We start from the raw sequence: 13,709 nt of genomic DNA, 5'->3' as shown, positions 1-13,709 counted from the left end.
CAAAAATGTATAGGAGACAAAGTCACTAAATTTCAGAAAGCAGTACCCAGTAGTTATTGCAAAACACAATAAAACGCGCATGGGGTCCACGGAGACAAGGCTTAAGCAGTCGGCGCATGCATTGTAGTCCAAAATCACCAATTTATTCGATTGTCACATGTTTGGATTGATAGCTCTGAGAAAATGTCAACCAGGAATAATAATCTAATTTTTGACTTTTGAGAAAGCAAATGTTAAGTTTTGTTTTTATGGTTACGTCAAATGCATGTTAGGAGAATTTTAGCTAGCCAGCGGCGTTTTCTCGTACTCTTTTCTAATTTCTAACTGTCAATGTGTTATAACTTATGATTTTTATCCTAGCTGTTCGTGGCTTTCCTGCCTGTCCAACCTCGCGGGTTTTCTCCGGATCCTCCGGTTTCTTCCCACTGCTAAAGACCCCTACGCGCCAGCGAATTATTGAAATAAAATTAAAACCATATGTTAGTCCCGAAATGACCTTGTTTGTGTCGAGTGGACGTTAAACCCACGAGGCTAGACAGGCGACCTTACTCCTTGTCACGTACAACCGGAGAATCGAAACCACGCCAGTTGAGTCAATGACAGACTTTATGATACAGTGCGCACATGCTAACCATTCAGCCATCCACCCCCACCTGAATTGAAATAGAACACTGTTAAGATCACAGTGTCGTACATCCAGTGAATCGAAACCACGCCAGTTGACTCAATGACAGACAATATGATGCAGCAAGCACACGCTAATCATTCGACCATCCAACCCCCCAATTTCAAACCAAGAGCATATATCCAATATATACTGAAATATAGCTGGGTAGGGAGCTGCGGTCAATGTATTTAAAGCTTAACATTAATATGAATGTGGTGGCAGAATTATAAATACTACTGTCAAAATAAGTGGTCATGGGGTGAGTCTGAGGTTTCATCCTATTCCAACGACTAGACGCATTTACATGTCAGACCCCCCGTCCTTCAGCAGCCGGGAAAGCAAGCTGGGAAATTCAGAGTAATTTTCCCGACCAACACAGTGATCGAACCTTGGACCCCCTGATTACTCAACCAGCGTTATACCAACAAGAGATTGACTACACCCTCGGATAAGAAAATGAAAAAGCAGACAAAATATAACAGATATTTTAAAAAATCAAAATGGATTGTTATGCTTTTTATTTCCCTTATTAACTTATTAAAGTACATATTCCTTCATTTTTCATATTTAGTCATTGCGCTTTATAAGCTTTTTTAAGTATTTCATTAGTTTCTTACCAACTGAATAGTACCAAGGCCCATCAAGCGCTACAATAACACAAATCTCAACAATATAAAGGGTAACCCCAAGTGTCGCCACAACTTTAACAGACGGCCTTTGATCATCAGCGCTGGTTTTTTTCCGTATGAATGAACTTAATAAATGTTTATCAACTGTAAGATTAGCTATTAAGTCCCTCAAAGTTTCCGCCAGTAAATCGTTTCCAATATCGAGTGTCGTTCCACAGCGACAAATGTACGTAGTGTTTGAAATGCTGACGGATGACGCCATGCTGATTGGTGTTGTTTCGGACGCCGTGTTAAATGGTGTTGTTTCGGATGGTGTTGTTTTGGACGCCATTTTGAATGGTGTTGTTTCGGATGGTGTTGTTTCGGGTGGTGTTGTTTCGGACGCCATGTTAAATGGTGTTGTTTCGCTGACCTGTGTTTCCGATATCATAGATTCAGTTGTTTCTGTGGAGTAATGAGTAGTTCCGTCGACACTTTCTGTTACGCCTTCTGTTGTGACGTTTATATGCACAGATGGTGAAGTAGATGGTATGTTGAAAGCTGAAAAAGACGTGTCAAGGAGTTAGCCAAAGCCGGATAACCTTGGGGGGGGGGGGAGAGACCGAATTGAGGAAAAAAAGCAAAGTCCCGGCGGGGAGAACGGGGGACCTCCTTCAAACCATTTTAAAAGATTCCATTTGGCGCATATTCTGAGGTATATTCTGGGCGAGTTACACAAGTTAAATAAAATCAAATCAAATCAAATCATTGAACTGTTTTTGGCAGTCAGTCCTTTTTTAAAAACAAGCATTCACTAATTAAAGGCTATGTGACACAAACATTTCGACCAAATTACAAACCCCCGTCAATCGTATCAATTCAGAGCCTTTTTATGGTGTGAAAGGGGTCCTACCAAATGCAAGTTAAAAAGGGGTCCCTCATATGAGGGCCCAGAGAATGACCTTCATATTTTCAATTCTAATTTAGAATCTCTCGGGCATCAAATGGCCGCGGGTGTACGGGCCAGTTATCCCATTTTGCCCCACCCCCATCCCCGCTAGACACGCTACTGGATTCAGCATTGAGATAAAGAGTCCCCCACTATTTTGTTATATATGCGGAAATCTAATTTCTGTGATTTTAAGGAACATGCATTCATCTGTCGGTGAATATTTTTTAAAAATGTTTATAGAACATTATTATCCTAACGGACTGTGGGGCTCCGGGAAAAAACGAAACCCCAGGTCCATCATTTACTATCGGCAAAATAAATAAAATCTACCAAGCTACAATACTATACATCGGCCATTCTGGGACAAATAGATGGTTATTTCCTTTTCCATGCAATGGGAGGTAAGAGAATTATGCCGTCTACTATTTCCTGATTTCTAACTGTAAATGGTTATTTTACGTCCATCCATTTCAAACCACCAACGTCGGGTTGCTAAACTGGAACATTCTAATGGAGGTTCCAGTACCTTGACTGCTAACACTACCACCATAGCGGAAAGAATAAGTGAACAAGAACTTACTGTTATTTGTGGAACAAAGTCCGTAATACGAAATTTCACTACATACATGATTCTCCCAGTTATACTTTGGATCTGAATATGGTAACAGCCGTGCACATAGCTTACTGGGATCATCCAGCGTTATACCCTCCTGCCAATAGGTCCACGTGATAGGAACATTATCCCATGTGGCCCACGTATTGGGATCAACCTTGCTGTTAACACCGAAATATATTTCATTATATGCGCTAAAATAAAAACAAAAGTTTTGATTAGACTTTTCCATGGCAGATTTACAGTTTTAATTTGGCTGTATCGCCCTTGCGTCCAGTAAAACCTAGTTTTATCTGAGCTAACTGTGACTGTCGAGGACCAGGAAACACAGATCAGTCGGATCAACCTGGACCGACAGTTCTTTCTTTTGTAGTTTACAAATAGATAGTGAAAAATGAATATATTGAACATTTTATTCAAATCACTATTTTCTAAGCAAAGTCATGAGTGTTGGAATGTTTAACAAGATCTAGCACAGACTGTTCTTTAATCGTAGAAACGGTACTTGACGTCTCGATTATCCATGTTATCGTTAATGTTTTAAAGCTCGTAGCCAATCAATAGTCTAGCGAGTTCATTATAGACTTGGTATGTAAATACATATCTCAGTAATAGTTTTTATATAAGATTTGAAGCCAAAACAAAAGGCCCCGAGTTCACAAAGCATTCTCAAGCTTACTTTAAGAATTTACTCAACTTCTGTTTATGAGAAATATCTTTGATTCAGAAACACAAAAAATTGCACATAGTTTCTTATGCATTTGATACATTAAAATAACAGAAGTTTTATAAAGGGCCTTTTTTTAGTTAAAATAAGGTGAAAAATTTAAAGTAAATTCTTAACTTAAAGACACATTAGTTGAGAGTTGGCCATTCTTGCTATAATAATTCAAAAATAAATGATAAAAAAAAAAGAAAATGTTAAAAATTTCAGTCAAATTACTTTGTTCTGAACGGAATTGTCACTGTCACTGTGTCTGCACCGTCTATGAGAATTGGCGATCGTTTGATTGACAGACGATAACTCCACCCACATATTCTCGATTATCAAGTAACATGCTCAATGACTATGGTAGCCTCGCTTGACAGGCTTTTCATCACCAGTTTCTGATAGTGACATCAGCGACTAACGGTAAACGTTAGCTTGGTCCGCCATTTATTGGTTTAATTTTAAATGGACGAATGTTTAAATCAAAGCTGTATCCAAGCCATCCGTGGGTCTACAGAGTTGATTTTGAGCTTGTCGTATAAATAAAGGTCTAATTAATACTTTCTATAACATCTGAAGCCTAAATAAAGACTTGCAATAGGCAGATTTAGCTCTTGCATAATGTATGTTTAAGTCTGAAAATGCTTTGTAAACTCTTACATAATGCATCTTTAATAAAGATCTCCAATTTGAATAAAACATGTGTAACATTAATGAGGAAAACGTTCATGTTACTAACCTTAGTGCAAACCTATAGAAAATATCTAGCTCATCTATTACAGCCTGACTTGGAATGGAGGCCAACATACCGCCATCTTGAACACATTCTTGATTTAAAGCGTCTGTATTACCTGTATTCACCGTTAACCAGTAACATATATCACCACGAACTAATGCACCTTTACATGTATTGGGTTCTGTAAATAAAACAAAAACCCCAACATATTCACGATTAACCAGTAACATATATCACCGCTATGATGCATCTTTACACCATATAAGCAAAACATGCCCAACATATTCACGGTTGACCAATAAGATTTAGCTCCAGTAAGCAATACACCTTTACATATACAATGTATTAGTAGGTTCTGTAAGCCCAAAAAACCCAAACATATTCACGACTAACCGGTAACATTTATCACCGTTAACTAATGCACCGTTACATAATGGTACTGTCTACACTGTAACAAAAATTTCCGTGAAAAAACGTAAAAAATTCCGGAAACAAAAATTACCAGGAAAATTTTATCCGTATTTGTTTTTCCTGTAATTTACAGAAATTCCTTCAATTAACATAAATTCCATTTTCAAATACAGAAAAAAAAAATCCTGGTAAATTTTGTTTCCTGACCATGAAGGTGATAAAAATTTCATTGAATTAACCATTGACTTTATACGCGTGCGTGAAATAGCTTTATTTAACGTCCGCTTCCACCGAAGTGATATCGCAAACAATTTTTAAACGTAACCTCTTTTCGCTATTATAAGAATCGAGAGCAAGGTATCACAAACCACTACTCGTCAGTGGTTGGAGGCTTTCAGATGTAAGTTTGCGGTATTATCAATTCGCAGGTATGCAGACTCTGCCATAGACACAAACCGACTTACACTGGCCAACCGGTTGTACTATCCGGACTTTAGCGTGCTTGATTACCAGATATTACAACCTTAACACCCGCAGCATTAAAACATACTTTTACATATTTATGAAAATACTTACAATCTGATTACTGTATGATGAATAACAATACACTTTATAGATCTTATAAATAATGGAAATTAGATATACATGTCAATTAATATACCAAACGTTACAAAATATGATTCTTCATATTATGGTTAATAAATTGAAATGAATACTATAACATGATGATTATTAGGAATGATTATATATGTATACGATTACTTATCGTTGCACCGTTTATCCCGTAAAACAACAGAATTAAGTCCATTACAGAACGGAATAAAACATTTTATCCCTAAATTTCACGGAACTTCCTTGTCATTCCACCGTTTATTCCGTAAAATAACAGAATTAAGTCCGTTATAGAAGGGAATAAAACATTTTATCCCTAAATTTCACGGAAATTTCCTGTTTAATACTGAATATTCCACAGAAATACATAAAACACGTAATTTGAAGAAATAATTCAGACAATTAACACAATTTCTCCAAAAAATCCATCGATTAACAGAAAAAAAGGTGTTAAATTACGGAATTCGGCCACATAAAAAATGGATATTTTTTACAGTGTACTCTTCTTCGAATTTTAACTGCCCCGCTTTCTTTTGTATAGATATTATTGTATACACAGGTGGAACTCGCTTTTTGTCCCATCCGAACAACTAGTAATGACAACACTTTAGTTGTCAGCCCCGCAGGCTTTACAACTGACATGGTGTGTATCGGGCTTGAGAAATTCCCATATTCGTCCTGGCCCACACCGGGATTCTCGAACCAGCGACATTCTAGTCGAGAGTCATATGCCCTTACCACTCGATTACCCAGTCATTTCCGCGCTCAATATTTAGTTAAATACCCAGGTTTACTAGCAAGTAGAAACTCTAAGTCGCGGGAGCGAGCAAAGGTGCAGAACTCGGTGTATGTAAAGCGGGCCCATTAAGCTGGATATCTGTAGAATTACCAGTCAGTGGTGCAGGACAGAAGGTCGGGCAAGGACATCCATCGTGTCGATGGGATGGAACTGAAAACCCTGTAATCATTGGCGCGCACGTAAAATACCTGGGTTTATGAAACGTCATCGATTCTACCAGTGGTACTTGTGGGTTTCTTACTATCATGGTTTCTATTACTTGATTCCAGTATCTGAAAGTCCAAAGTCCAGTGTACTTACACCACGATTACCATGGTGCGCTAGCCATGATGGAAAAATATAAGAATAAATTGATTCATTACGTACCGTTGTCATTTCTAGAACAGAGACCATAATATGACATTTCAGTCGATGTAGGCCCACATTCTTTCAGATGCCATTTGAAGCGCTCCACATCAGCAGTTAGAGAAATGTCCATTCTCCCACAATTATGTGTAGTACCAGCATTATGATGGGTGGATTTCCAGTTCGTCCAACTAACAGCTTGGCCATTCCACTCAGTGTACGTACTCTCGTTTCGCAAGTCATTTATACCAATAAACACTTCATCTGTAGCTCTAATAACAAAATGAAATGAAATGGGGTTTAACGTCCTTATACTGTTCTGCTTCGGATGAGCTAATGAAGACGAGCATGAGGGACATTGTGTCCGGACAGAGGCACTACGGCCTACTCTTATTTCGAATTCCAACTATCAAGTGATCTTTTACGTGCACGCCGATGTACACACGAAACCTCATCCGAATTACTATATGTTATCCCTTACCAGGCCCTCCGTAGTTCTAATAGCAAATATAACCATATTCAAATCTTATTCTAAATCATGTTAAAAGATGACCCCCTTCTAGATTAAAGATGGGTTCCCAGAAAAGTATTTATCGTGTGGTTACTTCCAATAAAAGTATGATAATTTTGGTATATATGGAAAGTAGAGATATCCAATCTTACTAGAAAAATACTGGATTCCCCGAAAAACACGGATGGAGCGCGATACAGGACAAAAATGTAAGGGTTCCCCTAATCAACAGTCCGACGATTAGGAATTTCTGCACGCGTGATGTCAAAGGTCACACGCGAACATTGAGCGCTTGATGTACAAGTTGATAAACTTTATGAAGAGTTAGACGTACAGCACTTTCTGAGATAAAAATGACGGAAAAAGACGCGGGTAGTGGATAATCCGACAATTTAATTAGGATTCGATATTTGTAATAAATAGTAAGCGATTAAAGACAACATCGTCTTATGTATGCAATGAATTTTCCTCTGACTTCCAAGAGAGGTAAGTCACGTGACGTAAACATGACCTGGTTTGATCGAATTTTTATAGCAAGGCATTCCTTCGCAATTACAATGTTTGAGAAGGATTTGAAGCAAAGTTATGACAAATTAATTAGTTTGAATATGTTTTTAGTCCATATATACCATTAAATCACCCAGTTTGTACGCGGGAACCCATCTTTAAATCTAATTTGTAATGCAAGTTAAATGGAATGAAATGTAATGGGTTTAATGTCTCTTCAACACAATTCTTCGGTCATTTTGAGCATAGATAATACCGTATGATTGCCGACTGATCTTTAGTCCTTTACGTGACTATGCGTTCTGGTTCGTGCACATATTTTCTTTGCGCTGAGTGGTGTTTACTTCCGGTCTAGCTTTCGACAGTACGTACGCGAAATTGACGTTTTTCTAAAATAAAAACAACAATAAAAATAATACCCCCCCCCCCCAATAAATAATAAATAAAATATAAATAAATAAACAGACACATAAAATAAAATAAAACGAAAATAATAATAGATCCCACCCCCTCCCTCCCCCAAAAATAAATAATAAAAAAATATAAAATAGAATAATTTAGTAATATATCGGTATTGTAATATTTATCAAATATCCCCCTCCTCCCCACAAGATACATAGAAGTAAATAAATATATAATACATAAAATATACTAAAATAAGAAGTAATAAATATAACATAAAATATAATAAAATTATTTATGAATATATCGGTATCATAATATTTATTGAAGTAACTAATTACTAAATAAATCAACATGAAATATATTTACTTCACAAGCTGGCACTCCCCTAGGCCCCTAGGTAGCAAACAAAGGGAAGGTCTACCATAGTACTGTGGAAAATACAAAAGATTTTTAAAAACTATAGAGCGATGTTTTTTGTCTACTAATCGACAGGCCATGCGTGATGTGGCATATCGCCATTGTACTCGGGTCATATTCATGTATGTCTGGATGTGGTAAAATATATTTGAACATTAGTATGCCACTTTCAAGGGAAAAAAGTTTGCCACTTTCTGTATTACTCACTTAAACATACATTATGCAAGAGCAAAATCGGCCTATTGTGGGTCTATTTTAGGCCTGAAATGTTATAAAAACTATTAATTAGACATTAATTAACTTATCCAGACCATAATCAGCTCTCGATGTCAAGGCTTGCCTGATATATTTGTTGGATTACAGTCCGATTTGCTGCAAAACTTTCCTTCGTGATTATCGATTAACTGGATAATCAAGACTATTAGTTTTGTCTTATCGACTTCAGTAATGATGATCGAGGCTAAGCGGAACTTTCATTCGCTTAGTTCTCGGTTCATAGTGGATCAATTTGACTGAAATTTTCAGCAAGTTGCCTTTACATTATGTAGTTTTTAACTATTATACTGAGAACTGTCAACTCGTTATCTAATCTCCCATAATGTATCTTTAATTAATTGATGTGGACAATTATTTCATTAGGTCCTTTACCAGGTTTTAATAAATATGGAATTCTTACCCCAAGGTAGTCCCGTAATCTGTAATGAGAAAATCTAAGGTTGCTTGATCTGGGATGGAGGCTAAAGTTCCTTGACTCTTCACACAGAGGTCGTTGGCTTTAAAAGCTGAAAGTTCTTTAGTATCCGTCATCCAGTAACACACTGAACCACTTGATACGCCACTGCACGTGCTGTTACCTAGAAAACACTTGTGTATCTTATTTTCAGGATCCTAAAAGGAAGGTTCTTGTTATCATATATTCTACATTTAAGCCGCTGCTGTTTATTTAAACAAAACTTCGTCGAGTATTAATAAAAAAAAAAAAAAAAAAATGAAAATAATAATACCCCCCCCCCCCCAAAAAAAAAATAAAAAATAAAAAAAATAAAAATAGATAAAATAAATAAACAGATACATAAAATAAAGTAAAATGATAATAATAATACCCCCACCCCCCGCCATTTTTTTTTATTAAAATGAAATATTCGCACTTAAAATGTACTCAAATTGATTATTTAACATTTAATTTTAGAGACCAAAAACGATATAATAGCGGTAGACATACATTATAGAACAAGATTGTGCTTTTGTTCTGTAGTAGTGTGACGTACATGATTGTGTATTAGTTTTACAGGGATGTACATGCACGTATTATTATTCTTTTGTGCCAATAACCAAAGACCATGTTATTAACGTCTACAAACTGATGTAATGTGTAGCGCTAATTTGGATTCTTTGTGCTGTGATGTGTAGTGCTATGTATTTTGGATTCCTTTGTGCTGTAATGTGTAGTGCTATTTTGGATTCCTCTGTGCTGTAGACAGTGGGCGAAATTCTTCACCATTTCTTTTTTTATTATTTTATTTTATTTGTCGCTTGTTATTTATAGGTATTTTGTTTTATAACTGTCGCCCATTTCATATAGTTGCGTGATAGTTTACATTGTTACATTGCGTGATAATAAGGAAAGTTTTAGCCTTTTAGGTATTTATTTTGTATTTGTACTTTTAATTATTATTCATGTTTATAATTCTCATATTTGTCATATCCAATATCATAATGCAACTTAAAATAAGGTTTTAGAACATTAATGGTCTGACATCAAAAATTAATAACCCAAAAAATTTATCTGACTTGCAAAGATCTGTTTCACATTTAGACATTATATGTTTCCTTGAGATTTGGACCTCGTGTGAACAGGAACATCTAAGAAATTTTAAAGAGGCAATGAGCGGTTACCATGGCTAAATTTTCAGTAGAAAGGTGGGGGGGGGGGGGAGAGAGTCGCGTTAGACATGTTCAAAGGGGTGGGTGCGCAATTTATGTTAAGGAAGAAGGAAATTTGGGATAAGTATTCTTGATATACAAGATGGGGACAAAATATGGTTCTAATTAAAAAAAAAATCGTCTTTAGACTCTCTTCTGATATGTTGATTCTGTTTACATATCTCCAAAAAAACTCTCCTATTTGGCATAAAAAGGATTATAACTCCTTTGAGCTAGAAAAAGACATACTTATGTATAGAAACCTTGGGGATATTCTTTTAGGCAGTGACTTTAATGCTCGTACAAACAAACTAAATGATATATTTTCCTGTCCAGAAATAAATGCAGACATGTCTTTCCCTTGCTATAAAAGCCATAAGTCAAATAATGTTTTTCTTTGGTTCAGAAACAAAGACGCTAAAGTAAATTCATGGAGTAAAGACCTAATCAAGCTGTGTAATGCCAGCGATATTTGCATTGTTAATGGCAGATCTGTCGGAAATAATTGGTAACTATACATGTATTAACCATAGGATGTAGCACTGTTGATTATATACTAACTAATATAGCTCTGTTTGATAAATTAATATCATTTAAAGTTTCACCCCTAACACACCTCTCAGATCACTGTTTTATATTCACAGAAGTAAATGTTTCAGCTGCCCAAACTAGTACTAACCCTGGTTCTAACTCCAACCGCAATACTAATGAGTCCATTTGTCATAATACTGTTGCCCCCGTGACCTCTCACCCCTATCTCACGGTGTTAATGTCAACCAGCAAAAGAATAAAAAAAAAGCCCTAAAATTTATTTGGAAACCGCAATCGGATTTAGTTTTTTTCGATGAACTTAGAAAACCAGCTATGCGTTTACAAGCTGATCAGTTTATGATGAAACACTATGACCAGAGTCCGTCCGATATACAAAATGCAACGACCGACCTGAGGGATATTCTGTTAAATGCTGCCAAGTCTTCTGTCAAACTTGCTAAACCAAAACGTAATGAAAGAAAAAAACAAATGGTTCGACTGGGATAGTAATAGACTTGGATCGGATATGCTGTCTGCTCAACGTGTTTCAATAAAAAAAACATTCGACGCCCATCTTCGTCAGGTATATTACGCAAGGAAATTCAAAAGTCGCCAAGTCAAAAGTACAATTTTAGCAAAACTCAATTATTTGGAATCAAATAACCCCAAAGAATATTGAAATCTAATCTCTACTTTACGACGATAAGAAAAATAAAAGTGGTGATATTCCAGTAGATACTTGGCAACAGCCTTTTACTTCTTTATTCAAAAATAAAAATGACCCGGATGCTAGAGATAAAGATATTGACAACCTAATCAATAATCTCCACCCTACTTCAACAATAAATGACAAACTAAATGGGGAAATCATGACCCAAGAAGTGCGCGAAGCCTTTAAGAAACTCAAGAAAAATAAATCTAATGGCCCCGATCTTATCCTAAAGGTAATGCTAATTGTATCCCAAGACTTAATGATAGACAATTGCTTAAAACTTTTCAATTTAATTTTATCCACAGGAATATTTCCAACAGTATGGCAAGATTCTTACATAACACCCATATTCAAAAAAAAGGTCCTGTACTGGAACCGGGAAACTATAGGGGTATAGCACTTGCAAGCTGTCTAAGAAAATATTTCCAGTCTATTACAAACGCTCGAATATCTAACTATTTGGAAGAGAATGACATCCCCGTTCAAGCCCAATTTGGATTTCGCCATGACCATAAGACCTCTGATAACATTATGATTCTTAAAACAATCATTAGCAAATTTAAAAACATGAAAAAAAATATTTTCCTTTGCTTTGTTGATTTTGGTAAGGCATTTGATATAATATGGCGAAAGGGACTATTTTTCAAGTTATTAAGGAGTAACATAAATGACAATATATTAAATCTATTAAACTCAATATATGACAAAAATAAATATATTGTTAAAACTCGTGAAGGTCTTTCAGAACCTATCAATTCTTGCATGGGAGTTAAACAGGGAGTTAGCCCAACCCTGTTTAACGTCTATGTCAATGACCGCCAATCATATCTCAAAGTAACTGATGTCTATGCCCCAACAATCCATAATATACTCTTTAAAAAAAAAGTGGGGGATATTCAGAAACAATACAAAACTGCAGAAATGCACTGCTGTTTTTATTAGAGGTAACCAGTGTATGTTAATAACAGGCCAATTACCTACACATGAACATAAACAGTTCATATGGACGGCTTATCTGACGGCCCCATTTCACTCGCAAAGAGATACACTGTCAAAAGTGAAAATGGACGTTTTTGATTTTTGTCTTAATGAGGAATTGCTCCACCAATCCTCAGACATTCAGCAATTCGTCGTGGCATGCTCCCAATCAACCGTCCAATCACGATTTGGGACAATCAGACCCACTCCTCTTGCAGTGCCACGGCCAATTCTCGCAGTGTTGTCGGTTGACGTTGACGTCGACGAACACGTCTCCCGATCAAATTAAACGTAATACACTAAAGCCAAGATACGCTAAACCATAAATCTTATGCAAGAACCGATAGGAAAGCAAACATGGATAGGATAAACCAGCAAGCGGCAGTTTTCATCAATCCTTCCTTGAAATGTCAAATTTGACAATGAACCCCTCCCACGTGTATGGCGCTATTGCTTGTCGCACATGCAGCTCAGTGGTTCTGTTGGGGCGATAAGTTCTTCATCTGTGAACATACTCTCAAAGCATGTCAAGTGTCCATGACTATTTAACATACCACAACCTGCATAGGTATCTGCATTTCAATATCCCCTACTTTTTTTGAGGAGTATATTTATTATTGTACCTCATTTACTTTTTGCTGATGATCTGGTACTTTTATCCACTTCCCCCAATGGAATTCAAAATAGTTTTCAACATCTTGAGACGTTTTGCGATGACTGGAAATTGAATCTTAATACAGATAAATCTAAAATTATGTTGTTTATCAATAACCCTAAGCTAAAGAAAACCATTCCTAAAAAAAACTTTCTCCGTGATTTCAAACTTGAAGTTGTACAGTCTTACCTCTACCTGGGAATCAAGATATGCAATAACTCATACCTCAAACTATCAGTCTCGGATCTTGTAAAAAAAGCTAAACGGGCTTGGTTTAGTTTAAGGAGTAAAGTTTGTCTATATTCTTCTCACCATGTCCCTATTGATGTGTTAATAAAACTGTATGATGCGGTGGTGAAACCGATTAGTATCTTTGGGAGCGATATATGGGGGAGTGAACTTACACATAGTAAAACATTTAATATGTGTAAAGTTGAGCACAATAAACTCACCACAAATGCATGTAAATCTATATTATCACAACCACCAAGAACCACTAATATAGGGTGTCTAGCTGAAGTAGGCTTGTTTCCACCCTGGCTCGACATCTATAAAAGCTGTTCTATTATAAACGACTTCTCACAATTCAAAGCACTATAGACACCACCAACCTCCTTC

The sequence above is a fragment of the Patella vulgata genome, chromosome 6, assembly GCF_932274485.2.
Source record: "Patella vulgata chromosome 6, xgPatVulg1.2, whole genome shotgun sequence".
NCBI lineage: Eukaryota > Metazoa > Mollusca > Gastropoda > Patellidae > Patella > Patella vulgata.
The sequence above is the reverse complement of the archived record's forward strand: the minus strand, read 5'-3'. Positions refer to the sequence as shown.